The 24761-nt window shown below is 55.6% G+C and overlaps 1 protein-coding gene across 6 annotated transcripts in view; it reads left to right on the forward strand.

The window, feature by feature from the left end:
• Window positions 1-15265: 15265 nt before the first annotated feature.
• LOC722886 (PI-PLC X domain-containing protein 1) overlaps window positions 15266-24761 on the forward strand; it is a 29328-nt gene continuing 19832 nt past the window's right edge. Inside the window, exons 1-2 of one of the 6 annotated variants that reach the window (XM_077989746.1) lie at window positions 15266-16353; window positions 20253-20342. The gene's annotated coding sequence lies outside the window, so the exon portion shown is untranslated. Of the gene's footprint in view, window positions 16354-19496; window positions 20343-24761 lie in introns of those variants that run through there. The other 5 variants (XM_077989748.1, XM_077989743.1, XM_077989747.1 and 2 more) reach the window with 5 other exon arrangements.

Here is a 24761-nt window from a genome sequence, read left to right on the forward strand (position 1 = left end):
CACTTGGCTCTGATCCAGAGTGAAGCCAGTGTGGACTGCCAGCCTTTGGGGAATATGAATGCCCGATGGGAAGGAATTCTTTGTACCGTATCGTTGCCTTCATGTAACTCTGAAGTTGTGTCAAAATAAACATTAATGAAAATTCTCAGCAAAAGTCATACATATTCTTGCCAGGGCGAGACACTAGCTCATGACTGTGTCGCTTCCTTTGTTTTGGGCTCAGTGTTATGAACTGGGTACAGGAACGCCTGCCGTTTACCTCGGGCCTCTCAAAAGCCCAGACAAGCACAGGCAACAAAAGCAAAAACAGACAGATGGTCCAACATTGAGGTTAAACATTTCTGCACGTGAAACAACAGTGTAAAAGAGGAAGGCCTCTTTGCCAGTGGAGACACAGGAAGGCCTCGGTCTCCTGCTGGTCCCTGGGCAATGGACCGTCTTGGTGTAAAACCCGATTGTATGTTCTATTTACTGCGATAGGAGAAAACCGCCTTAGGGCTGGAGGTGAGCTGTGCGTGCTAGTGGCAATGCTGCTCTTTAATGCACGAAAATGTTTGTGGGATGTTTGTATTTGCACATCAAAGCACAGCACCTTTCCTTAAACTTATTGATGACACAGAGATCTCTGTTCGCATGTTTTCCTGCTGACCCTCTCTCCACTGTTACCCTATTGTCCTGCCACATCCCCCTCTCCCCTCTCCGAGATGGTAAAGAGATAATGATCAATAAATACTGAGGGAACTCAGAGACCAGTGCGTCCTCCGTATGCTGAGCGCCCGTCCCCTGGGCCCACTTTTCTTTCTCTGTACGTTGTCTCTGTGTCTCTTTCTTTTCTCAATCCCATCCCACCTGACGAGAAACGCCCACAGGTGTGGAGGGGCAGGCCACCCCTTCACATATAATGAAATAGGAATCAGCCCTAAAAAGGAAGGAATGGTGAGACAGGCTACCACACGGACTCACCTGCGGGTAACGAGATAAGCCAGACACAAAAGCGCTGTGTGACCCCACTCCTACGAGGTCTCTGGAGGACTCAAATCCATAGACACAGACAGTAGAATGGTGAGTGCCAGGGGCTGGGGGAGGGGGAATGGGGCGCCCTTGTTCGATGTTTCGTAAGATGAAGAAGTTGTAAATATGTGTTATACAACAATGCGTATATGATTAACACTGCTGAAATGTATCCTTGAAAATAGTTTAAAGGGGCCGGGCGCGGTGGCTCACGCCTGTGATCCCAGCACTTTGGGAGGCCGAGGCAGGTGGATCACAAGGTCAGGATATCCAGACCGTCTTGGCCAACACGATGAAACCCCGTCTCTACTAAAATACAAGAAAATTAGCCAGGTGTGGTGGCAGGTGCCTGTAATGCCAGCTACTCGGGAGGCTGAGGCAGGGGAATCGCTTGAACCCGGGATGCGGAGGTTGCCGTGAGCTGAGATCGCACCACTGCACTCCAGCCTGGGCAACAGAGCAAGACTCTGTCTAAAAAAAAAATAAAAAAAAATAAAATAAATAAAATAAATAAAAAAAAAAGTAGTCGGAAGGGTTAACTTTATATTATCTGGTTTTTACCTCCATTAAACAAAATAAAAGCTGAGTGTGGTAGCTTATCCCTGTAATCCCAGCACTTTGGGAGGCCAAAGCAGGATTACTCGAGCTCAGAAGTTTGAGACCAGCCTGGACAACATGGTGAGACCCCATCTCTGCTAAAAAAAAAAAAAAAAAAAAATTTATTTAATTAGCTGAGTGTGATGGTGTGCACCTATAATCCCCAGATACTCAGGAGGCTGAGGCAAGAGGATTGCTTGAGCCTAGGAGGTGGAGGCTGTGGTGAGTCCCGATGGCACCACCGCACTCCAGCCTGGGTGACGGAGTGAGACCCTGCCTCAAAAAAACAAAATTAAATCAAGTAAAATTAAAATAAAAAGGCCAGGCTAATGATTTTTTTTATTAATAAATGTGGGAAGCTTAATTTAACATGATGTCAATAAACGTGATTATGGTTCCAAATTTGGGGTCCCTGGTGAGAGAAAAAGAATAAGATGGGGTCGGCCGCAGTGGCTCACACCTGTCATCCCAGCACTGTGGGAGGCCAAGGTGGGCGGATCTCCTGACGTTGGGAGTTCGAGGCCAACCTGACCCACATGGAGAAACCCTGTCTCTAAAAATACAAAAAATTAGCTGGGCGTGGTGATGGGAGCCTATAATCCCAGCAACTGGGGAGGCTGAGGCAGGACAATAGCTTGAACCCGGGAGGAGGTGCTTGCAGTGAGCTGAGATCGCACCACTGCACTCCAGCCTGGGCAACAAGAGTGAAATGCCATGTCAAATAATAATAATAATAATAATAATAATAATAATAATAAATAAGGTAAAGTGCCTCAGGGTGAAGAATCTGGATACCGCTTGACTGAGGGCCACGTGGGGCCACTTCAGCTCTAGTTTCTGTGGTTTATGGCCTGTGGTGTCTTCCCTTCCCCGGCAGTTCTCGTGGGTGCTGTACTGAAACATTACAACGAGACGGCGTCCCTGCGAGGCTCCCGAGGGAGGGAGCAGGAAGATCCAGGCGGCATCTTGAAGGTACAGCGTGTTCACAAATCTCCCAGGCCACAAGCAAGGAGCCAGCCGGCTCTGAATTCTCCAGCACAGTCAGGGCGCAAGTCAAAGGGCTTCCGATCAGACCTAAAGAGATCCCGCAGGAAGTCCTGACGTTCACAGCTAGCAGGGCTCTGTGCGGGCCAACACGCCGCCCATGGGTGCTCTGGAAAATCACGTGAAGATGGTGCAACGGGGAGAGTTAGAGAGCCCTAAAAGCAAGTCTCAGGCCAGATTCTGCCACGTGCCTCGTTTGCAAACAAGCCCTAAAGATATCCCTAAAAGATATAGGACGTTATTTGGAAACAGGATACTTGCAGATGTAATCAAGCTGAGATGAGGTCATCCAGGAGTAGGGTAGGCTATAAATCCAATGCGTGGTGTCCTTACCGGAGAAGGGGAGAGACAGAAAACGCACAGAGAGCAGGCCACGTGGAGACAGAGGCAGGGACTGGAGGGAGGCAGCCACACGCCCAGGGACGCCTGGAGCCCGCAAGGAGCTGGGAGAGGCGGGAAGGAGCCTTCCCTAGAGCCTCGAGAGGGAGCACGGCCCTCTGACTTCTGCCCCCAGCACCGTGAGGATAAATATCTTTTAAGCCCTGTTTGCTGGAGCGGCCCCAGAAAATACACACACCCTTAGAGACCAGACTGGCAACATTTAGAGTCTGCATCGGGACCCCCGAAATCCTCAATCAGTGTGTGGTCCGAGGACGGCTGGAGAGCCACGTCTGGACCATCCCTGTGGCCGTGGCCTGAGCGCCCTGCACCTGAGCGCCGGCCTGCCCCGGGTCTGGTGCTTTCCAGCCTGTGCCTGCGGGGGTGGGAGGGGCTGGTGTCTCTCAGACAACCTCCTGATACTGGTGTAAACCAAACATAGAATTCTAAGCCCCTCAGCTGACTGAATGGACCCCCTTTCTGGCCAAGGGGATCCCAAAGGAACCTGAAAAGGTAGCTCAGGCTGTGACAGGAAGAGGGAGTCAGACAGGCCTCATGATACCATCCTCCCTTTGGAACTCAGGCACAACTGACCAGCATTCGTGTGAAAACAGAGATCGTAACATGGGCACAACGGACTCGCTGTAGCAATAAGATATCAAATTCCAACCGGACTCTAGTATTATAGAATGAGACCACCACTTCTCCTGTTGTCCTTCCCAGCTTTTCCCTGTCTCCCCTTTTCCCTACTTTATAAGACAGGAGAAGGGGGAGAAAGCAAAAAGTTGGAAAGAAACAGAAGATAGGCCGGGCGCAGTGGCTCAAGCCTGTAATCCCAGCACTTTGGGAGGCCGAGACGGGTGGATCACGAGGTCAGGAGATCGAGACCATCCTGGCTAACATGGTGAAACTCTGTCTCTACTAAAAATACAAAAAACTAGCCGGGCGAGGTGGCGGGCACCTGTAGTCCCAGCTACTCGAGAGGCTGAGGCAGGAGAATGGCGTAAACCCGGGAGGTGGAGCTTGCAGTGAGCTGAGATCCGGCCACTGCACTCCAGTTTGGGCGACAGAGCGAGACTCCGTATAAAAAAAAAAAAAAAAAGAAACAGAAGATAAATAGTTAGACGACCTTGGCGCCACCATCTGGCCCTGGCGGTTAAAATAATAATAATAATATTAACCCCTGACCAAAACTACTAGTGTTATCTGTAAATTCCCGACATTGTATGAGAAAGCACTGGAAAACTTTCTGTTCTGTTAGCTGATGCATGTACCCCCCGTCACATTTTCAATGCTTGCTTGATTTATCATGACCCTTTTACATGGATCCCTTAAAGTTGTAAGCCTTTAAAACGGCCACGTATTTCTTCTTCAGGGAGCTCGGCTCTTAAGACGCGAGTCTGCCGACGTTCCTGGCCGAATAAAAAAGCTCTTCCTTCTTTAATCCGGTGTCTGAGGAGTTTTGTCTGTGGCTCGTCCGGCTACAGTATAGCATCGCATGACAGAGAGCAGGCGTTAAAATACGTCAAAGTCTTTCACCCCGAAACGTATTTCTTTCACGTACTTCAAAATGGCCCTCGAAGCCGTCTGTTGTGGGGGAAGTTTGCTTTCTAAAACTCCTCATCTAAACTCAAGCATTTCTTCATGCTGACGTCAAGTTTTCAGGCAAAGCTTAACTCTTTCAGCCAATTGCCAATTAGGGTGTCTTTAAAATCCACCGATGACTTAGAAGTCTCCACTTTGAGAGACGTCGTCTCGGGGCAGAACCAATATGCACCTTCCCTACACTGGTTTATGCCTCTGCTTATAACTTCTGTCTCCCCAGAACGTATAAAATCAGGCTGGAACCCAGCCAACCCGGGCACGTGTTCTCAGACCCTCCTGAGGCTCCCGAGGTTACTTCTACTGAAACTAGGCCTCATATAGAAAAAAATTAACACCAGGTGGCTCTGGATAGGGTCCCACCCTGCCTCGATAAGGACCCACCCCGATAGGGTCCCACCCTGCCAATTCCGGGAAACAACCTCATGGGGTCCCACCCTGCCAATTCCGGGGGTCCCACCCTGCCTCGAAGTTCCCGGAACCAAAAACTCCAGGAAAAAAATCTCATAAGGTCCTGCTCTAACCAATTAGCATAAGACACCTTGCTCAGGCCATAGCTAGACCCAATCATTTTGCGCCTTAAGCTTTGAATTTCGCGCCGTAAGCTGTGTTTGAACTTGTGTTTGCCTATATAAACAACCTGTAACAAGCAGTCGGGGTCCCAGGGCCAACTTAGAGCTTGGGACCCTAGCGCGCTAGTAATAAATAACTCTCTGCTGTGAATCTCGTGTCGGTGATCCTTCGCGGCGACCCCTGCCCAGGAGGGAATCGACAGTTCGGTTCCAACACTACATTTGTCACGGGCCAGGGTCACTTGTACATTTGGCTCGGAGAAAACCTATTCAAATATTTTACAGTTTGGTTTTTTTGTCAACAGTGGAGACTCCAATGTCACCATTCATGTTGCTCATTAAGAAGCCAAGACTTACACCGTGAAAACCTGTCAGAGGCGTTGGAACAAGAGCGACTTCATCTTGAACGGGCCTGAGTGACTCCATGATGAACGGGGCCTGAGCGACTCCATCTTGAATGGGGCCTGAGTGACTCCATGATGAACAGGGCCCGGGCGACTCCATGATGAACGGGGCCTGAGCGACTCCATCTTGAACGGGGCCTGAGTGACTCCATGATGAACGGGGCCTCAGCGACTCCATGTTGAACGGGGCCCGGGCGACTCCATCTTGAACGGGGCCTCAGCGACTCCATCTTGAACGGGGCCTCAGCGACTCCATGATGAACGTGGCCCGGGCGACTCCATCTTGAACGTGACCCGGGGACTCCATCTTGAACGGGGCCTGGGGACTCCATCTTGAACGGGGCCTGAGTGACTCCATGTTGAACGGGGCCCGGGCGACTCCATGATGAACGGGGCCCGGGCGACTCCATGATGAACGGGGCCCGGGCGACTCCATCTTGAACGGGGCCTGAGTGACTCCATGTTGAACGGGGCCCGGGCGACTCCATCTTGAATGGGGCTTGAGTGACTCCATGTTGACCGGGGCCTGCAGAGGGGACGTGCACGGACTGGGAGCCTCAGGGCCCGGCTCTGCAGCTCTGCAAAGTGCCCAACTGAGTGCCTTTCTGTGCAGCACAGTGTGGTGTAACCCGTGCCTGTGTCTCGTTCCAGGATGTTCTCGTCGCCTCCACTGGATCCTCTGCTTTTTGCTTTTTTCTTTCTTTCTTTCTTTCTTTCTTTTGATCGCCTAGGCTGGAGTGCAGCAGTGTGATCTCAGCTCACTGCAGCCTCCCCCTCCTGGGTTCAAGCAATTCTCCTGCCTCAGTCTCCCGAGTAGCTGGGACGACAGGTGTGCACCACCACGCCTCCATAATTTTGTTTTTTTTTTAAGTAGAAATGAGGTTTTGCCATGTCGGCCAGGCTGGTCTGGAACTCCTGACCTCAAGTGATCCGCCCTCCTCGGCCTCCCAAAGTGCTGGGATGACACTTGTGAGCCCCCGCGCCTGGCCAGGATCCCCTGCTTTTATGGGCCTCTGCCACGCCCCGTCTCCAGCCCCAGGCAAGCAGTGTCCTGTGCCCTGTGTGTAGCGACTCGTCCGTTCTGGACGTCTCGTGGCAACACAATCGCAGCACAGGTGGCTGTTGGTGTTTGGCGTCTCTCGCTGCCGTGGTGTCTACGAAGCCCCTCTGTGCTGTGGCAGGCCTCCGAGTTTCACACCTGACTATGGATGAAGCCTATTCTCTGCTGTGGACAACTGCGTTTACTTGGTCCATGACTCCACTGCTGGCCCAGGTACCCTCCCGCGTGCGCCCTCCTGCGTTCGCCCTCCCGTGTGTCCTCCCGCGTGCCCTCCTGTGTGCATCCTCCTGTGTTCACCCTCCTGGGAGTGCCTCCTCCCGTGTGCACCCTCCCGTGTGCGTCCTCCCGTGTGGATCCTCCCATGTGTGCCTGCCAAGTGTGCGTCCCCCCCATGTTCACCCTCCCAGGAGTGCGTCCTCCTGTGTGCCTCCTCCCGTGTGCGCCCTCCCGAGTGTGCGAGTGTGCGAGTGTGCGTCCTCCCGTGTTCACCCTCCCATGTGTGTTTCCCATGCCGTGTGTGTCCTCATGCGTGCCCCGGGTGTGTTGGGGTCTGTGCCGGGGGTGGTGGAGAATGAAAGAACACACAAAAGATAAAGACACACAGAGAACATGGCGGCCGTCCTCAGAGCCTCCGCCTCACTTTATTTATATTTTATAAACTCCACGTCAGTAGAAAGAATGCAGTGCAAAACAAACTTTCTTTTCTCACATGTAACCTTTTACTCAGTTTTTTTGTTTTTATGCTCTTTTTTATCTGCCCGCCTTCTTGGCGCCTACGGGAGTTTATTAAAAGTTTAATTGGAGATACTGTCCTGAAGCCCTATCTATTTTTTAGTATACTGTTTTCAAAGGCCCCTGCACGGATGTTCTGAATTTGTTCATCTGTTCATCTCCTGGGGAGCTCCTGGTTGCTTCTGCTGCTCTGCTTGGATGATGCACCCGGCTGGTGTCCCGGTAACCGCCGCGGAGGTCCTGGAACGTCCCGCGTGGTGCCCACCGCTGAGGAACCTCGTTTGGTCTCCTGGGAGGGCTGCCTCTTCCCGGACTCTCGGCAGCACGGCTCTGCGGCAGGTCAGAGTTCAGCTGTGGAAAAGGCTGGAGTTCTGTGCTGGGGCGGGGGATGTTGCAGGCAGGTGTCCTGTGAGCAGAGTGGGGGCCGCCAGGTCTCTGAGCAGCACCTGCTCCCCTGAGTGCCCCTGCCCTGAGCTTCCCGCTGGCCATGCCCGGTCTGGGGACACGAGGGTCCCAGGGTTCTCCCTGCAGACCTCCACCACTTCTCCCCAGAAGCCAGGGCCAGCCAGAGCATTCGAGGCTCCCTTTAGCCAGGGTCTCCTAGGGGCTCTGGGGATGGAATTTTGGCTGACCCTGTCTCAAAAAATAATAATAATAAAAATAAAAGTGAAACCTTGCATGAAGGAAGCTACTGTATCTCACCAACCAGAAGCCATGCATAGGTTTGTGGATCCATAAATGCGCCCTTGGAGGAAGCGTGTGGCTGGCGTGTTCACCCTACACATATGATAATTCCTACACCCGGGGTCAGCTGGGGTCAGCCCAGAGCAGCTACTGCCAGGTGCCCAGTGAGTGGCCCAGGTCCCCAGCCCCACGGCCTATCTGGAGACCAAGGTGGCTCCATCTGACAAGACATTTCCCACAGAAAATACCAAGATACACGAAGGCCAAACACATTTAAGAAATGACACCCGGCTGGGCGCGGTGGCTCAAGCCTGTAATCCCAGCACTTTGGGAGGCCGAGACGGGCGGATCACGAGGTCAGGAGATCGAGACCATCCTGGCTAACACAGTGAAACCCCGTCTCTACTAAAAATACAAAAACTTAGCCGGGCGTGGTGGCGGGCGCCTGTAGTCCCAGCTACTCGGGAGGCTGAGGCAGGAGAATGGCGTGAACCTGGGAGGCGGAGCTTGCAGTGAGCTGAGATCCGGCCACTGCACTCCAGCCTGGGCGACAGAGCGAGACTCAAAAAAAAAAAAAAAAAAAAAAAAAAAAAAAAAAAGAAATGACACCATCGGGGCATTCGGAACTGGGAGGGAGTACACTTCTGCTGTTTTAAGCTCTCGGTTTGCCGTATCTGTTACAGCAGCCCGGGGACAAAGTCTCGTCTCCAACTCCTGACCTCGTGGGCCTTGACTGGGCCCATCTCTGAGGACCATGAGGCGTCTGCACAGCGTCAGTGTCTGCAGCTCGGGCCGCCCAAGCGCCTGGGACCCTCCTTCTGGGTCCCCAATCTCAAAGCCTCTGCGACACCTGCAGCCTAGGACCCTCGGTCCCTCCACGCCTCCCTCGGGGCCCTCGACCCCAGGCAGCTCCCCAGGCAGCTCCCCAGGCAGCTCAACCACCAGACCCACACGCCACGGAGCCTCGGTCCCTCCATGCCCTGTGGAGCCTCGTAAAGCCACACACACTTAGGAAGCCTGTGTCTCCCCCACCCTACAGGACCTGGGTCCCCTTACCCCCATGCCCCATGGAGCCTCTTCCACTCCTGTCCTACCCGCGGCCCACAGACTCTCTCTTCCACCCCTCACCCCCCACCCCCTTGCCCCACCGAGTCTCTGTTCCCCTCCATGGCCCACTGAGCTTGCATTGCCACACCTCCCATGCCCCACAGATCCTGTGTCCCCCGCCTACACCCCACAGACCCTGTTCCCCTCCATGCCTCCTGGAGCCTGCATTCCAAAGTGCTGGGCTTACAGGCGTGAGCCATCGCCAGGCTACTTTTTGGATTTTCAGTAGAGACGAGGTTTCGCCACGTGGGCCAGGCTGCTCTTGAACTCCTGACCTCAGGTGACCCACCTGTCTCCATCCCCTGAGGCGGGCAGGTGGACAGGAGGGTGGGGAGTCCGGGAGCTCGGATGCAGGAACCACAGGAGGCCCCGGCTGCTCGCTGCTGCCACCATGAGGCCAACGCCAGGTTATTGTATGAATCGAGCTGCTTTCGTCTGCTGTGAGATTTACCACAAGACAAAGCTTTAAAAAATACTTTGGCCGGGCGCGGTGGCTCACGCCTGTCATCCCAGCACTTTGAGAGGCTGAGGTGGGCGGATCACAAGGTCAGGAGTTTGAGACCAGCCTCGGCAACCTGGTGAAACCCCATCTCTACTAAAAATACAAAAATTAGGCCGGGCGCGGTGGCTCACGCCTGTAATCCCAGCACTTTGGGAGGCCGAGGCGGGCGGATCACAAGGTCAGGAGATCGAGACCACGGTGAAACCCCGTCTCTACTAAAAATAGAAAAAAATTAGCCGGGCGCAGTGGCGGGCGCCTGTAGTTCCAGCTACTCGGGAAGCTGAGGCAGGAGAATGGCTTGAACCCGGGAGGCGGAGCTTGCAGTGAGCCGAGATCGCGCCACTGCACTCCAGCCTGGGTGACAGAGCGAGACTCCGTCTCAAAAAAAAAAAAAAAAAAAAAATTAGCCGGGTGTGGCGGCAGGTGCCTGTCATCCCAGCTACTCCGGAGGCTGAGGCAGGAGAATCGCTTGAACCCGGGAGGCGGAAGCCGCAGTGAACTGAGATTACAACACTGCACTCCAGTCCGAGAGATAGAATGAGACTAGGTCTCAAAAAAAAAAAAAAAAAAAAAATGAACAATAGGGTCTCGAGCCGCAGCTCATAAAGTCCAGGGATGGGCTTTGGGGTGACACTGTGTGTGGGTTTCCAAGCAGCTTTCTGGGGCACAGAACGTCTTGGGAATCAACAGGGAAAATGGTTCTGGGCAAGCTCCGGCCGTGATGTGGACCTGGGGTTCCGGGGCCCTGTCTTCTGGGCCGGCCGGGCCCCTTGGCACCTGTGCCCTCTGGCGATGGACGTGCCCCGGCCTTGGCAAGGCGTCTCCGTTCTTCCCACCGCCGGCACGTGGAGCACGGCCTGTGCCTGGGACGAGGACGCTGGAGGCTTCTGTGGAATCTGAGCCGCTCCCTTCCAAGGCCGGCACCTGCTGTCCTTTGACCTTGGGGTTCCTGCCCGAGCCACGGCTGTGACCTGGTGCCCCCCGGAGCTGGGTTTCCTTTATCCTCCTTGGTCTCCCTGTCACAGCCCCAGGGGCTCCCCTCTCGCCGGCTGCGTAGACAGAGGGATTTCTCACCACCACAGAGCTGCTATTGCAGCCGGCGTGTCCTTATTCCTCACCGGAGGGGAGTTTTCCGGGACAATTTGGTGGGTTAGGGGGTCAGAAAGTGGGCAGTGCTGATCGCCTGGGTCAGAGATGAGGTCACAGGGACTCAAAGCTGAGTCAGTTCCTGGGTGGCGGCCACAGACCAGAGGAGCCGGTTGGTCGTCTGCGTGGTACCAGCTGCCCCGTCCAGCGCGGGGACATATCTCAGCACGACCGTCGGTTTCACAAGAGGGATGTCTCCCCAGGAGCAATTCGAGGACGGCCAGAGTCTTGGAGCCTTCAGCGGCCTGAGTCCGAATCCATCGTTTCCAATCCAGCGGCCTGAGTCCGAATCCATCGTTTCCAATCCAGCGGCTAATTTGTTAGTCCTGTAAACACAGTCTCGTCCCCGGGCAAGAAGCAGGTTTGCTTTGGGAAAGGGACTATTATCGTCTTTGTTTCCAAGCTAAACTACTATAAAGCAAGTTCCTCCCAAAGACACTGTGGCCGACACCCTGGAGGGAGGAAGGACAGCTGGGAGGTTCGAAGCAAGACGGACTCAGTGAGGTCAGACCCCTTCACTGTCCGGATGTGCTCACGTACGATTTTGGCGGGCCGGGCGCAGGGGCTCACGCCTGTCATCCCACCACTTCTGGGAGGCTGAGGGGGGGTGGATCACAAGGTCAGGAGTTCAAGACCAGCCTAGCCAATGTGGCGAAAGCCCGTCTCTACTAAAAATACCACAACTAGCCGAGTGTGATGGCAGGTGCCTGTGGTCCGAGCCACCCAGGAGGCTGAGACAGCAGAGTGGCTTGAACCCGGGAGGCGGAGGTTGCAGTGAGCCGAGATCGCGCCACCGCCCTCCAGCCTGGGGGACAGAACGAGACTCAGTCTCAAAAAAAATTGTTTTTGCAAAAGCAGTTTCAAGCCCAGGGAGAACAGTCTTTTCCTGTGGGACCTGCCTGGACCGGCTTGCCAGCTCCCTCCCTGCAGGATGCCAGGAGTGGGGGTCTCTGGGGGTTACCATGCAGGCCCCACCTGTTCCTGGGGGCTGCCTAGAGGGCCCCCACTCAGGGGCAGCCGAGGGCCTCAAAGAGGCAGCCGAGACGCCAGTTCCTGCTGGGGTCCGTTGAGGTTATCCGTAGTTAATTGTTATCTAAAAGGTGATGCAAGCTTGTTTTCAAAACGCAAACAGGCCGGTGAAGTGGCTCACGCCTGTCATCCCAGCACCTGGGGAGGCCGAGGTGTGGGGATGGCTTGAGCCCAGATTTAGAGACCAGCCCGGGCAACACAGCCAGGTCCCGTCTCTCCAACAAATAATCATTATAAATACATAAAAATAAAAATGCCCCAGTAAAGATGTTTATAAAGTAAAAAAAAAAAAAAAAAAAGGAAAAGAATCTCTTTTTTTTTTTTTTTTTTTTGAGACGGAGTCTCGCTCTGTGGCCCAGGCTGGAGTGCAGTGGCCAGATCTCAGCTCACTGCAAGCTCCGCCTCCCGGGTTCCCGCCATTCTCCTGCCTCAGCCTCCCGAGTAGCTGGGACTACAGGCGCCGCCACCTCGCCCGGCTAGTTTTTGTATTTTTTAGTAGAGACGGGGTTTCACTGTGTTAGCCAGGCTGGTCTCGATCTCCTGACCTCGTGATCCGCCCGTCTCGGCCTCCCAAAGTGCTGGGATTACAGGCTTGAGCCACCGCGCCCGGCCAGGAAAAGAATCTCTTTTCTTACCTCCTCTATTCTTCAGAAAAGGGAACCTATTCATACCCAATACTTATTTTTAATCATTCAATTTGCAATTTAATCCCTGAATTTTGCATTCAGTTTGCATATTTAGTTTTAATCGTGCAATGTGAAATTATATAATGTCAACTTACCCGTTTCAAAGTGTGCACTGGAGTGGCGTTTAGCGCAATCACAATTTGGCAGGATTCTTATTTTTATTTTTATTCTTTTTTAGATAGCCTCTCTCTGTAACTCCATCACCCAGGCTGGAGTGCGGTGGTGCGATCTCGGCTCACCACAACCTCCACCTCCTGGATTCAAGCGATTCTGCTGCCTCAGCCTCCGGAGTAGCTGGGACTACAGGCGCCGCCACTACGCCCGGCTGATTTTTGTATTTTTAGTAGAGACGGGGTTTCACCGTGTTGGCCAGGCTGGTCTCGAACTCCTGACCTCATGATCCACCCGCCTCGGCCTCCCAAAGTGCTGGGATGACAGGTGTGAGCCCCCGCGACTGGCCCTGCAACCTGTTTTATCAGCAGGATCTTTGGGACCTGTATCCGTGTCAACCTCTTATGTGGTCCTATGACTGGGAAGCCCAGGAAAGTAGCCCAAGAAGGAGCGGCTCCGGTTTGAACGCCTCTGACATTAGCAGCTACTGTTTGCACAAGCAAAAAAATAAAAGCAGCAGATTCTTTCATCAGGGTCCCGTTTGAAGTTTCTCTCTGGGTTATTGTAACTTCCTTTTCTTTTTTTCTTTTCAGACAGTCTCGCTCTGTCACCCAGGCTGGAGTGCAATGGCGCGATCTCGGCTCACGGCAACCTCTGCCTCCCAGGTTCCCGCTATTCTCCTGCCTCAGCCTCCCGAGTACCTTGGACTACAGGTGCACGCTGCCTCGCCCAGTTTTTTTTTTTTTTTTTTGTATTTTAGTACAGACGGGGTTTCACCATGTTGCCCAGGCTGGTCTCCAACTCCTGAACTAGGCTCAGTCCCAAAGTGCTGGGATTGCAGGCGTGAGCCACCGCGCCCGGCCTGGTGACGGTTTTAAAGAAGTCACAGCTCAGAACACAGCAGCTTCGGGAATCGCACCTGCGGATGAGATCACGTGGCCTCCAGTCTCGGCTCACGCAGCTGTGATCTCAGCCCGTCACGGCCCGGCCTGAGGCCCCGTGAGCCGCCGGCTGCCCGGTGCTGTTGGAAACCTGTGTCCGGGGCTCCCAGATTTATGCCTCTGTTCCCGGCGATGACCCACAGGGACCCTCTGTTGGTCACACTGTAGCCTCCTAGAAACCCTCCCTTCTCGCTCTAAACCACCGGTGAGAATTGCCGGAAACAGGATGGGATAACGCTCTGGGCCCAGTGAAGGTGGTGGCCGCGGGTCCGTCTCTGTCTCCTGCATTCCTGACCAGGACCCCATAAATCATCCAACCTTTCATCTCTGCCTCGGGGGCGTCTTCAGGCCGCAGACCCGGGACTGGCAAATAATCAAAGCTTTATCTCCGTCTGGTGTCTCTCCTAGCGTGGGAGGGTTGCTCCCCATCCTGAATATTCGAAACTCAACCTGGGGTCATGTGATTTTCTAGTGGAGAAGAGAATTTTCCATTCCGGGAAGCACCTGGACCAAGGGCTTCCGTGCCCGGCCTTGGGAGGGGTTTGCAAACACCCCTTGCCGGGCACAAGGGCACGGTCAACAGGGAAGTCCCAGCAATTGACAGGGGCTCACTCTAGGCCCACTTCACTCAAGCACCATTCACAACCCTCGGCTCGCAGGAAAGAGGCAGCGCCGAGGCTTGGACCCCACGTCCCTCCACCCACATGATGTCCCCACCTGGTGTCCAGCCCACAACTGGCCGCCCAGGACACAGAGGGAGGAAGGGCCGGGCCCGGTGACTGTGTGAGGAGGCGTGGAAGCCGCCCTCCTGCTCCCTGTCACACCAGGGCACAGGTCATTTTGTGGCTCTCCCAGGGCTGTGGAAGGAGGCGGAGAACAGGTGGCTGGTGTCCCCGCAGGGCCTCAGTGAAGGGAGGAGGGAGGAGGGCGAAGGGGGAAAGAGGCAGAAGGGAGGAAACAGATGGGCCAAGAGGAAGCCGCAGGGGGCTGTGGGCAGAGACGGGGAGTCTCAGTGAAGAGAGGAAGGAGGAGGGAGAGGAGGGAGAAGGAGCAGGGGGAGGAGGGAGGAGAGGGGAGGAGGAGCAGGGGGAGGAGGGAGGAGAGGGGAGGAGGAGCAGGGGGAGGACGGAGAAGAGGGGAGGAGGAGCAGGGGGAGGAGGGAGGAGAGGGGAGAAGAAGCAGGGGGAGGAGGGAGGAGAGGGGAGGAGGAGCAGGGGGAGGACGGAGGAGAGAGGAGGAGGAGCAGGAGAGGACGGAGGAGAGGGGAGGAGGAGCAGGGGGAGGACGGAGGAGAGGGGAGGAGGAGCAGGGGGAGGACGGCGAAGAGGGGAGGAGGAGCAGGGGGAGGACGGCGAAGAGGGGAGGAGGAGCAGGGGGAGGAGGGAGGAGAGGGGAGGAGGAGCAGGAGAGGACGGAGGAGAGGGGGGGAGGACGGCGAAGAGGGGAGGAGGAGCAGGGGGAGGACGGAGGAGAGGGGAGAAGAAGCAGGGGGAGGAGGGAGGAGAGGGGAGGAGGAGCAGGGGGAGGACGGAGGAGAGAGGAGGAGGAGCAGGAGAGGACGGAGGAGAGGGGAGGAGGAGCAGGGGGAGGAGGGAGGAGAGGGGAGGAGGAGCAGGGGGAGGAGGGAGGAGAGGGGAGGAGGAGCAGGCAGGAGGGCGGAGTGTGGGGAGCCCCCGGGGCCTGAGGCAGGATGGAAAGAGGCAGAGAGGCCGGTGGCCTGTGGCTCGGTGGCCGATCAGATGTCCCTGTGCCAGGACAGCAGCCGCCCCGAATATTCCGTGCACTCTCTGAGGCCCTGTCCGGGCGTCCAGCTTGGGGTGGGAGACAACGGGGTGCGTGGGGAGCACCTGCAGAGTGGACGGGAAGCAGCTGGGCGGAGGCAGGAACGGGCCCCGGACAGACCCCTGACCCGGGCTCCTGGTTAGCCCCGGGGGAGAGATCCCAGGCATGGGCAGGGCTGGGAGAACCCACTTCCACCCACGGAGGCGTCACAGGCTGCTCAGGACCCAGACGAGGCCCACGGGGGCCGGGAGAGGTGGGAACCTGCAGGGGACGACCCCGGTGGGTTTGCTGGCCAAGGCGCCCAGAGCCTGCAGGCCTCAGTCTGCCGGTCCCGTGCCTTGTCCCCGGGGCTCAGAGGACAGCACCTGTTCACCTCGACCTGGGGGCTCCGGGGGACCCACCGTGGCTGTGGACAGTGGCCCGAGTGGGGCCCGTCCGTCAGAACCTCCATGTCCCCTGCAAGGGCCCCTCTGAACACAGCTTGGGGACGTCCTTGCTGTCTGCAAACCCCTGACTGGGGGACTCCGGGGTCACTGTTGGGTTCCCTGGGGGGATCTTCCTGCCCCCACTCCTGGTCTGTGAGGACCCCGGCCCCTGCCCTGACCCTGGGGGACTCCGGGGACACTGCTGGGTTCCCTGGGGGACCCCGGCCCCTGCCCCCACTCCTGGTCTGTGAGGACCCCGGCCCCTGCCCTGACCCTGGGGGACTCCGGGGACACTGCTGGGTTCCCTGGGGGACCCCGGCCCCTGCGCTGACCTGGGCATTTGGGTCCCCGTGTGAGTTCGGGGCGGAGTTCACTGCCCAGCCGGGTGGGGACAGACGCGTGGCGGGGCGGGACGTCCCTCCTCCTCCGGCAGGAATGTCCGTGCCCGCCAATGGCAGCGGCCGGGGTGTGTTTTAGGGACAGTCCCCCTTAGACACCGGCGGGAGCGGCCAGGAGCTCTGAGACTCGCGCGGCTGGAAGGTGAGTGTGTCCACCCCGTGCTGCTGATGCCGGTTCCCCTGCGGGGGACGTGGGGGCGGGGGACAGCGCCCGCTGCGGGCTGGGGATCGGGAACCCGCGTTTCCATCATTCAGGTTCCTTCTCCTCCTCCTCCCGGGAGCCTTAGCCGGGAGCACGGGCCGAGGGACGGTCGCCTGGGATCCGTGGCCTGTGACCCTCGCAGGCCCGGAATTGTCTGCTGGGCCAGAGCCAGTGTGGACACGGCCCGGGACGGTCAGGGAATGAGCCTGGGGGCCACGGCTTGCTGGACCGGTCGGACGTCCTCGCTCGGCCGCCGGGGCCTGGATGGGGACAGGTCGGGGCAGCTGGGACTGTGGGGACGGTGGACTGGGGGGGTTGCTGGGATCTGAGCACGCAGGTCCTTCCGTGGATTCACCCAGCAGCTATTCGCCCCGTGCGTGCGTTCCAGGTGCGGGTCACGGCCACTCACGCCTCTGGGACGTGAGCCTCCCCGAGGACTCAGCGGGCGGGAAGGTGTAGGTGTCTCACCTGGCTGGCGGGTCACCGGGCGGCTCGGCCCGTCCGTCATCTGTGCAGTCCCACGGCGACGGTGAAGGCCGCAGGGGGGAGAGGACCGGGGTGGAGGGGACCGGGGGTGGAGGGGACCCGGGGTGGAGGGGACCGGGGTGGAGGGGACCCGGGGTGGAGGGGACCGGGGTGGAGGGGACCCGGGGTGGAGGGGACCGGGGTGGAGGGGACCCGGGGTGGAGGGGACCGGGGTGGAGGGGACCCGGGGTGGAGGGGACCGGGGGTGGAGGGGACCGGGGTGGAGGGGACCCGGGGTGGAGAGGACCCGGGGTGGAGGGGACCGGGGTGGAGGGGACCGGGGTGGAGGGGACCGGGGGTGGAGGGGACCGGGGTGGAGGGGACCCGGGGTGGAGGGGACCCGGGTGGAGGGGACCGGGGTGGAGGGGACCGGGGTGGAGAGGACCACGGTGGGGGGGACCCGGGTGGAGGGGACCGGGGTGGAGGGGACCGGGATGGAGGGGACCCGGGTGGAGAGGACCGGGATGGAGGGGACCCGGGTGGAGGGGACCGGGGTGGAGAGGACCCGGGTGGAGAGGACCAGGGTGGAGAGAACATCCCCCAGGAAGGATCAGTGCTCTGCGGGGCGGCCTCAGACCCCACTCCCATGTGCCATCCGGATGAGATGGCAGACGTGGCTGGGACTGGGGGCCACCCGGGGCTCCTTCCTGTTCAACTTTGTCATGTGTGGGGAGGGGTCGGGGGATGTGGGGACAGGAGGGGACGCTCCTCAGTGGTCCGGGGACCTGGGATGTCTGGGGAGGGGTCGGGGGACGTGGGGACAGGAGGGGACGCCCCTCAGTGGTCCGGGGACCTGGGAAGTCTGGAGAGGGGCTGGGGGGACGTGGGGACAGGAGGGGACGCCCCTCAGTGGTCCGGGGACCTGGGGTGTCTGGGGAGGGGTCGGGGGACGTGGGGACAGGAGGGGACGCCCCTCAGTGGTCCGGGGACCTGGGAAGTCTGGAGAGGGGCTGGGGGGACGTGGGGACAGGAGGGGACGCCCCTCAGTGGTCCGGGGACCTGGGGTGTCTGGGGAGGGGTCGGGGGACGTGGGGACAGGAGGGGACGCCCCTCAGTGGTCCGGGGACCTGGGGTGTGATGAAGGCATCTCTGACGGGAGGGGAGGGACTGTGACGGGAGGGGAGGAGGATGACCGGGAGGGGAGGAGGATGACCGCAGCCGGAGTTGGTGGAACCGTTCATGACACAGAGGATGTGACTGTTCACCTTTGGGTCTGGCCTATCTTGGGAGACACCAGCTTCCTCGAGTCTTCTGAACCAAAAAGTATGTGAGACAGGCCTCAGGACATTTCGAAAGTGTGTTTTGCTGGCTGGGTGCGGTGGCTCACACCCGTCATCCCAGCACTTTGGGAGGCCGAGGCGGGCGGATCACGAGGTCAGGAGTTCTAGACCAGCCTGGCCAACATGGTGAAACCCCGTCTCTACTAAAAATACAAAAATGAGCCGGTCGTGGTGGCAGGTGCCTGTCGTCCCAGCTACTCAAGATGCTGAGACTGGAGAATCGCTTGAACCCGGGAGGCGGACGTTGTAGTGAGCCGAGATCTCGCCACTGCACTCCAGCCTGGGTGACAGAGCGAGAGTCCGTCTCAAAAAAAAAGAAAAACAAAGAAAGATAAAAGAAAAGAAAATTAGCTGGGCCTGGTGGCAGGTGCCTGTCATCCCAGCTACTCAGGAGGCTGAGGCAGGAGAGTGGCTTCAACCCGGGAGGCGGAGGTTGCTGTGAGCTGAGATCCCGCCACTGCACTCCAGCCTGGGCTGCAGACTCAGACTCCATCTCAAAAAACAAAAAACAAAACAAAAAAGAAAAAAGAAAACTAGCTGGGAGTGGTGGCAGGTGCCTGTCGTCCCAGCTACTCGGGAGGCTGAGGCAGGAGAATGGCGTGAACCCGGGAGGCGGAGGTTGCAGCGGGCGGAGGTCGCACCACTGCCCTCCAGCCTGGTGACAGAGCGAGACTCCGTCCTAAAAAAAAAACAAAAAAAGTGTTTTTTGCTGAGGTTGGGAACGAGCCTGTGACCCAGTCTGAGGAGGTCCTGACGCCCTGGGCCTCAGGTGGTCGAGGACAGCTTGGTTTTATGCCTTTTAAGGAGACGGCAGACCTGAATCAGAACGTGTAAGAGGAACCTGGGCTCTGTCAAGCGTGTCCGTGAGAACAGACCACCAAACAGGCTTCGTGGGAGCCATAAAAGCTGTTTATTCACTTGGGTGCCGGTGGGCTGAGTCCGAAAAGAGAGTCAGCAAAGGGGGAGATGGGGAAGGGGTGGGTTGATAGGACTTGGGGAGGTCATGGAAAACGACAGCCAAAGGTTCGGATCTGAAGGGGCGGCCGGCCCCTCCGCACCTGTGGGGGTTTCTGTGTGTCAGGTGCTGAGAAAAGAAATAAGACACAGAGACAAAGTATAGAGAAAGGGGACCGGCGCTGAGGGACTCCAGGCAGGCACCGGTCTCTGAGTTGCCTCAGTATTTATTGATCATTATCTCTTTACCATCTCGGAGAGGGGAGAGGGGGAAGTGGCGGGACAATAGGGTAACTGTGGGGAGAGGGTCAGCAGGAAAACATGTGAACAAAGATCTCTGTGTCATCAATAAGTTTAAAGAAAGGTGCTGTGCCTTGGCCTTGCACGGATACAAACATCTATACAAACATCTCGTATGCAAACATCTGGAATGCAAACATGAAACGGCAGCATTGCCACAAGCACACACAGCTCACCTCCAGCCCTAAGGTGGTTTTCTCCTATCTCAGTAAATAGAACGTACAGTCGGGTTTTACACCCAGACATTCCATTGCCCAGGGACCAGCAGGAGACCGAGGCCTTCCTGTGTCTCAACTGCCAAGAGGCCGTCCTCTTTTATTAATCCTCCCCAGCACAGACCCTTTATGGGCGTCAGTCTCTCCCTTCCCACGAGGCCATATCTCAGACTATCCCATGGGGAGAAACCTTGGACAATACCTGGCTTTCCCGGGCAGAGGTCCCTGCGGCCGGCCTTCCGCAGTGTTTGTGTCCCTGGGTACTCGAGATCAGAGAACGGTGATGACTTTTACCAAGCAGACTGCCTTCAAGCCCTTTTTTAACAAAGCACATCCTGCATAGCTCTGAATCCATTAAACCCTGAGTCAACACAGCACACATTCCTGCAAGCACAGGGAGCACACATTCCTGCAAGCACAGGGTTGGGGCTATAGGGTTACAGATTAACAGCATCTCAAGGCAGAAGAATTTCTGTGAGGACAGAACAAAATGGAGTCTCTTATGTCTGTAGACACGGTAACAGTCTGATCGCTCTTTCTTTTCCCCACGGTCATTTATTGTTAGCAGAGGAAGGGGTTACAAGGTGCACGGTGGACAGCTCCTAAGACTCATTGTCGAGAAGACGAACGGCACACGGTCGATGGATCAGCTAAGGTAGGGCAGGGACGAGTCACAATAGGAAAACGTGGTAATTTCAGTTACTCAGTGAAGGCAGGCACTGGCTGTTTTACTTCTGTGTCGTTCTTTGCTTTGACTGCTCCCGACTTCTCGGCTCCTGCAGGCCTCCGGGACGTGTACGTGCAGGTCACGGGGGTGATAATGACTGAGGTTCGGCTCAGAGGCCTGACGGGTTAAATATGTGAAGGCAGGACAGCTCGACGGGCGGCGAGGCGGACTTCCAGGTCATAACTAGATTTTAAAATTTTTCTTTTTTTTTTTTTTTTTTTTTTGAGACGGAGTCTCACGCTGTTGCCCAGGCTGGAGTGCAGTGGCGCGATCTCAGCTCACTGCAAGCTCCGCCTCCCGGGTTCACGCCATTCTCCTGCCTCAGCCTCCTGAGTAGCTGGGACTACAGGCGCCGCCACCTCGCCCGGCTAATTTTTTGTATTTTTAGTAGAGACGGGGTTTCACAGTGGTCTCGATCTCCTGACCTTGTGATCCGCCCACCTCAGCCTCCCAAAGTGCTGGGATGACAGGCTTGAGCCACCGCGCCCGGCCGATTTTAAAATTTTTCTGACTGGCAATTGGTTGAAAGAGCTCTTATTAGGCCGGGCGCCGTGGCTCAAGCCTGTCATCCCAGCACTTTGGGAGGCCGAGGCGGGCGGATCAGCTGAACTCGGGAGTTCGAGACCAGCCCGACCAACGCGGTGAGACCCACTCGCGACTAAAAATGTGAAAAATTAGCTGGGAAAGGTGGCAGGGGCCTGTAATCCCACCGGTTCTGGAGGCTGAGGCAGGAGAATCACTTGAATCCAGGAGGCGGAGGCTGCAGTGAGCTGAGATCGTGCCACTGCATTCCAGCCTGGGCAACAGAGCAAGACCCTGTCGCTCCACATACACACACACACACACGCACACACAGAGGAGTTATTCGTAGAAAGGAATATCTGCATTAAGATAAGAGAGTGTGGGCCAGGCGCGGTGGCTCACGCCTGTCATCCCAGCACTTTGGGAGGTCGAGATGGGTGGATCACGAGGTCAGGAGATCGAGACCATCCTGGCTAACACGGTGAAACCCCATCTCTACTAAAAAAATACAAAAAACTAGCCGGGCGAGGTGGCGGGCGCCTGTAGTCCCAGCTACTTGGGAGGCTGAGGCAGGAGAATGGCGTAAACCCCGGAGGCAGAGCTTGCAGTGAGCTGAGATCCGGCCACTGCACTCCAGCCTGGGCGACAGAGCGAGACTCCGTCTCAAAAAAAAAAAAAAAAAAAAAGAGGGTGTGGAGATGAAGGTTTTTTGTGTTTGGATGGGAGTCTGGCTCTATCCCCCAGGCTGGAGTGCAGTGGCACCATCTCGGCTCGCTGCAACCTCCACCTCCCGGGTTCAAGGGATTCTTCTGCCTCAGCCTCCCGAGTGGCTGGGATGACAGGCACCTGCCACACTCCTGGTTAACTTTTGTGTTTTTAGTAGAGACGGGGTTTCACCGTGTTGGCCAGGCTGGTCTCGAACTCCTGACCTCAGGTGATCCACCTGCCTCAGCCTCCCAAAGTGTTTGGGATGACAGGCCTGAGCCGCTGGGCCCCACCCAGACCTGCATTTTAACCTCCCCTCCACCCTGCGGCCCTGGGACCCTGGGCATCCGGAGGTTCACAGCGGCCCTCCTGGGCTGCTCCAGGCAGATCATTGCATGGCTGCAGAGAAGGGGCCAGCACCCTCCTGGGGACCCAGAGCCACAGCACAGGTGTGGTTGCTACTCTTGAAGAAAGAGCCTGAGGCTGAGCTGATAAATAATGGGTTCCTCCTCCTGGGCCCTGCAGGCTCTGGGGACCCTCCCTCTCTCCATCCCTCCCTCCCTCCCTCCCTCCCTCCCTCCCGCCCGCCCAGTCCTGGCAGCCGGGAAGGCCTGAGCTTATCAAGTTAGCTGGGTCTGGGAGGAAGAGATTTTGGGAAGATGTAAATAAAAACAAAACCTGCAGCCAGCTGGGAAGCCGTGCCTGAGAGTGGCCTAGAAGGCAGCACGGGCAGCCGCCAGGAGCTGCAGACCCAGAGGATCTCGTCCTTTCTTGCGGCCCAGGGAGAGACCAGGCCTTTCATTCTGGGTTCAAGATCAACAATTCGAATTCCGAAGTCCCCCTGCGCCTGGGGCCCAAGGTGGGTCTGCAGCTTCCGCTGAAGTTTGTCTCCTTTTCCCCAGGAGGCCTGGGCGTCTTCCCTTCCTCTGGGTCCCGTTTCTTTTATCTTTTCTTTTTTCTTTTTTCTTTTTTTTTTTTTGACACGGAGTCTCTCTCTGTCGCCCAGGCTGGAGTGCAGTGGCGCGATCTCGGCTCACTGCAAGCTCCGCCTCCCGGGTTCACGCCATTCTCCTGCCTCAGCCTCCCGAGTAGCTGGGACTACAGGCGCCCACAACCGCGCCCGGCTAATTTTTTGTATTTTTAGTAGAGACGGGGTTTCACCGTGGTCTCGATCTCCTGACCTCGTGATCCGCCCGCCTCGGCCTCCCAAAGTGCTGGGATTACAGGCGTGAGCCACCGCGCCCGGCCTCTTTTTTCTTTTTTTTGAGGCAGAGTCTCACTCTGTCACCCAGGCTGGAGTGCAGGGTGTGATCTCGGCTCACCACAGCACCCGCCTCCCGGATGCAAACGATTCTGAAGCCTCAGTCTCCTGAGTAGCTGGGATTACAGGCGTTCGCCACCACGGCTGGCTACTTTTTGTACTATTAGTAGAGATGGGGTTTCCCCATGTTGGCCAGGCTGGTCTCGAACTCCTGACCTCGTGATCCGCCTGCTTCAGCCTCCCAAAGTGCTGGGATGACAGGTGTGAGCCACCGCGCCTGGCCCCTCCAGGTCTTATTTCTAAGAGGAGGCCCCTGGTCCACCAGGGAACATTGCAGAGACGTGAAACTCTCAACTGGCTGATTTAGCCCTGAAAAATCTTACATACATTGCCAGGCGTGGTGGCGGGCGCCTGTCATCCCAGCTACTCCGGAGGCTGAGGCAGGAAAATTGCTTGAACCTGGGAGGTGGAGGTTGCAGTGAGCCAAGATCGCGGCATTGCACTCCAGCCTGGGTAACAAGAGTGAAATTCTGTCTTTAAAAAAAAAAAAAATCGTACATACAGCTGGGCGCAGTGGCTCACGCCTGTAATCCCAGCACTCTGGGAGGCTGATGCGGGCGGATCACCTGAGGTCAGGAGTTCAAGACCAGCCTGGCCAACATGGTGAAACCCTGTCTCTACTAAAAATAGAAAAATTAGCCAGGTGTGGTGGCGGGCGCCTGTAATCCCAGCTACTCAGAAGGCTAAGGCAGGAGAATTGCTTGAACTTGGGAGGCGGAGGTTGCAGTGAGCCTAGATCACGCCATTGCACTCCAGCCTGGGTAATAAGACTGAAACTCTGTATTTAAAAAGAAAAGAAAAAACCCGGCCGGGCGCGGTGGCTCAAGCCTGTAATCCCAGCACTTTGGGAGGCCGAGACGGGCGGATCACGAGGTCAGGAGATCGAGACCATCCTGGCTAACACGGTGAAACCCCGTCTCTACTAAAAAATACAAAAAACTAGCCGGGCGAAGTGGCGGGCGCCTGTAGTCCCAGCTACTTGGGAGGCTGAGGCAGGAGAATGGCGGGAACCCGGGAGGCGGAGCTTGCAGTGAGCTGAGATCCGGCCACTGCACTCCAGCCTGGGGGGCAGAGCATGACTCCGTCTCAAAAAAAAAAAAAAAAAAAAAAAAGAAAAAACCCAAAATGTTATATACAGTTCAGAGGCAGAGAAAGAATTTACAAGCTTTCTAAAATGCCCTTATGAAAAGTCTCTTCCCTTATTTTCAGCATTATATATTTGTATTTTATATATTTATATGTATTTATATTTTATATATTTACATATCAATTTATGTATCACATATTTATAATATATATCATTTATATAGTATATATAAAATTTTATGTAATATATATTAAATTATATATTATATTAATACATAAAAAATATATAAATATATAATGAATATTATTATATTTATGTAATATATATTTGTATATATTTATATAATATATTTATATATTAATGTAATATATATTTACATCATATATAATTAAATTATATAATATATAAATTATATGGTTTATATATAAATTATAATATAATAGATTTATATAGTATTATATAATATTGTATATATATTTATAATATATTTATATATTATAAACATATATTATATATTATATATTTATATATTATAAACATATATATTATATATTTATATATAATAAACATATATTATATGTTATATATTTATATATAATAAACATATATTATATATTATATATTTATATATAATAAACGTATATTATATGTTATATATTTATATATAATAAACATATATTATATATTATACATATATGTGTTTTTTGGGGGG

Source organism: Macaca mulatta, chromosome Y, assembly GCF_049350105.2.
Source record: "Macaca mulatta isolate MMU2019108-1 chromosome Y, T2T-MMU8v2.0, whole genome shotgun sequence".
NCBI classification, from domain to species: domain Eukaryota; kingdom Metazoa; phylum Chordata; class Mammalia; order Primates; family Cercopithecidae; genus Macaca; species Macaca mulatta.